We start from the raw sequence: 4,248 nt of genomic DNA on the forward strand, positions 1-4,248 counted from the left end.
TAAACTCCTCGGTTAATGATGTCAAGGGAAACTGGAGTTTGCCACCATGATCATAAAAGGCAATGTTCGTCAAACAGCGTGGCACTCCCAACCACCTCCTCACAAACCCACTCACCACAACCTCCATCCTCTCCACATGCCCAATTGCAATATCATACATCATCAATGGCCACAATACTCGTGGCATCAATCCAAACTTCAAACACCATACCTTCAACTTACCTGGCAAACCACATCCATCAACCCTCTTCAAACCTCTCAAAAGCTTGTTTCTGACCTCCTCCACTCTTCCCACATCATTCAACTCCACTGTATACCATCTTCCCAAACTCTTCACAGGGGCCTCTACCAATGATGGAACCACCTCCCATCCCAGCTCAAACCTGTGCATGTTATCCACCTCTCCTCGTCTCACTACCACACTCCTCGACTTTCTTGCTTTAAACCCATTCTTGCCCACCGCATCAACCTTTCCAGTCGGCCCAGTACCTCTACTGCTGCATCAGCGGACTGTTGGACAACTTTTTTGTATACTGAATCGAGGCTCGTGAAAGAGCTAACATTTATTTCACAAACAAATCAACCAGACAAACAAAATATACAAAAAGAGGGAGCAGAAGACAAGATGGGGAGAGAAGGGGAAGCACACAACCACAACATTTGTCAGGTCATCCATGAAAGCAAACATTGCTGGCAACCTCTGACCAGGGGCTAGCTCCACTTCTTTCCCATGTCCACTCACTGCACGTATCAACAACTCCATAACCAGCACAAAGAAAATAGGGGAGATGGTACATCCCATCGGGATCCCCACTGCCAACTTCTGCCACTCTGTTACATAGGACTGTGTCGCAAACTGCATCCAAAACTGATCATAATATGCCATCAAAAAATCCCTAAATCTCCGTGGCACCCAAAAGAAATCCATGGCATACCTGATCAAGGCATGCGGTTCTGACCCATATGCAGTCTCCAAATCCAGCCATACCACCGCCACATCCTTCCTTTGCCTCTTTGCCTCCTGTAACACTTGCCAGACCATTGCCGAGTGTCCAATGCATCCTGGTGATCCTGGTATTCCTGCCTCTGCACAGAACCATCCACAAAACCCTTCCCTCTGATGAAGCCTGAGAGCCGTGCCGCAAAGACACTCATCAACATCTCCCCATCTACATCGAGCAATGATATTGGTCTGAACTGCTCCAGTGTCACAGCCTCCTCTTGCTTTGGAATGTAAACTCCTTCCGCCCTAGTGCATTGACTGGGCACCACTCCTTGCCTCCATACCACCTTCAGAGTCTTCCACAGATACTGCCTGATGCCTTCACAACTCTTAAACCTTGTATGGTACTCCACTTGGTCCTGGAGCCGATGCCGCCCGTGCCTTCCTCAAAACTGCCTCAATCTCAGACATCTTTGGCTCTGACAAATCAAATGGAACACCTGGCTCTGTCGGTCTCACCAATCCTTCGATGTCTTCCACCACTTCGTTCCTCCTTTTGTCTGCATATGTGACACGCAGGTGACCTTCCAACTCTTCCTTTGGTACCTTCAGTACACCACCTCGAGACGGCTCCAACAGATCCTTCATAAACTGAAAAGGCTTCTCAACGAACCTCTTTCTCTTCCTCTGCCTCTCCTTTCTTCGCCTCTTCATCCTTTCATCCCATACGTCCATACTTTTATCACCTATGGAGAATATTATATATATATATATATATATTGTTATGAATTTGGGGGTAGTGATATATAGATTCAGGTAGATCTGCATATGTAGGTGCTCCAATGATCGTGGGTAGAAAGAACTACTTCAATGTACATAAGTCAGGGACCTGTTTAGCCTGAATGTCGGATTAAGTGTATATTTGTCCGATTATGTGGAATGGGGCGTGTTAACTAGAGTAGGGATTACGGACGAAGAGCTGGGTTCTCCGTGTGAGCGACAAGCGTACAAGGGCGGCTTGCCGCTGGAGCGTGACAAGGCAGGGGCGAGCGAGACGTCCGGTGAGGCCCGGCAGTGCGCAAACGAGGAGTACTGAGGCCTACTTCCCGCCAACGACCGGGCGGTTCCTGCCAACGCACCGGACGAGCCAACGAGACCTCGAGTGGTTGAGTTAAGCCCACATACACACACACGACGCTTTAATTTTCATTTAAATTCTCCCCTCGTGTGTGTTATAAGTCTGGTGTGAGGGATCCCAATTTAGGACATTTATGTGAGCGTCGCGTTTTCCTTGTTCTCGGGTTCCGTTAAATAAACCAGGTTTTTTTTGTACATTTTAAATCCGCCTCGATTTGAGTTGATTTGCAGGATGAAAGACGCCTGTGCGGGCCCGTACAGGTGAGTCGGTATTCTTCTTCTTCCTCGCGTATCATCCGCCATCAATTTGAGTTGAACGCCTCCATTAACGCTTGTTTCCATCCGTGGCTTACTCTCGGTCTTAACTGAGAGCAGTCACGTGACAATATATATGTATATATATATATATACATATATATATATATATATATATATATATATTCGTTGTAGTTGTTGTTGGTGTTGTTCATGTTGTTGTCTCTCAAACAAGCTCGCGGCACGGAGACAGCTGATCGATCTCCCATGAGCGACCCGGAGATCCCCCACATCTAGGATGGTGTAACCCTGCATCACAATGTCAACGGGATTGGGGAGAGAGAGACAGAGACAGACACAAGAGGGAAAGGGCTGGTCTATCGTGCCCTAGAGCTCCCATCGTCCATCAGCACTCACTCTTACCGTGACCACGCTGCCCTGATGAATCCGGGCAGCAGGGAAGAATGGGGAGAATTTGGGCATCGACTTGCGTTGGGGGGGTGGGGGGGGGGTACAACCACCATGAAGAGGCATCCTCGATAGTTGTTTTTCGTTGTAGTTGTGGGTCATGAAGGCGGCACTTTTTTCTCTTGGTGGCTGTCTGGTAAAAACTATCGAGGTAGTACTGATTTTAATGTTTTCTTTTATTCTCTTGCCTAATTTGATGAGGTTTTTGTGTTTAATATGTGCTTGATGTTTATTGTTTTGTCGAATATATCTGTGATATTTTCTTGGTTTTATGCTCATTTTATTTTAATTTGATTCTAATATTTAATGTTGATGTTTTTTTTTTTGTTTTTTTACTTATTCGTAAATATTTGTAAATCGTCTGTTTTTTATTCAGCCAATGGCTGTGAACGTCTTTTTAATGAAATAAAGCGTGTTATTATTATTATTATTATTATTATTATACCCACGGCAGAAGAGAGGGTATTGCATTTGGGTCCGTTTGTTTGTTTTTGTTTGTTTGTCCGCACATAACATGCCTACGTAGACCATAACGTTTACACATATTTTTTTCAACTGAGTACCTCTGAAGTATGTACACTAAGAAAATGTGACTACGTCCATAAAGTATGTACTGTACAATTGTAATGTGAGTACGTCCATAAAGTATGTAACATAAATCTGCATCAAACAAGTCCTGGTGAGGGTTTGCAATCTTTGATTTCTCTTTCTCGTTATTATTGCTTGTTGGTGGACGTTAAAGACACTATTGTGTCTGTGTCTAAGAGGTGAGTTATTCCTGGCACCTTGGCTAAATTCCAACTTCCTGCCACAATTCATCTTTGGGCCTGATGGTTCCAGAAAGTCTCCAAGCCGAAGCGTTCCCTCTAGCCAAGCCAAAGAAGGTGCGAATAATGGGCGCTCGAAGAAGAAGAAGAAGACAATCCCATTTGTCCAAATTGTAGACTCATTGAATGATGTGATCCAGGATAAAGTCAACACTTTTATCGTGAGAGTTGAGCAATCATTCCAAGCGGTCTTTAATAAATCAAATTGTTGTTCTGGAAATGGGACTGGCAGGATGGCCTAGACATATGTACACTCACCTCCAGGCTGTCTAGCCTGGGTTTGAATCCCATCTCAACTATAAATTGTTGTCCCGGTGTTTCACAGGCAGAGTGATTCACGTGTGCCATCCCTTGGATGGACGTTACTGCGTGTCCCATCTGCTGGCATTAGTTGGTGGACGCTAAAGCTCCCATCGTGCCCTTACTGAAGGGTGGGCAAGCTATCGCTGGCACCATGGCCAAGTTACAAATTCCTGTCTGAATGATTTGGCCAAGCGCCAGGCTGGCCAGCCGGTTCGTGAAAGACTTGGCCTAACCTAGGCCAACTCCACAAGAACGTGGGAATGATTTTAGCCATCATAGAAGAATCGTTCAGGAAATCAAAACAATACCAATGGA

The sequence above is a fragment of the Myxine glutinosa genome, chromosome 4 (assembly GCF_964187855.1).
Source record: "Myxine glutinosa chromosome 4, kmMyxGlut1.1, whole genome shotgun sequence".
Lineage (NCBI taxonomy): Eukaryota > Metazoa > Chordata > Myxini > Myxiniformes > Myxinidae > Myxine > Myxine glutinosa.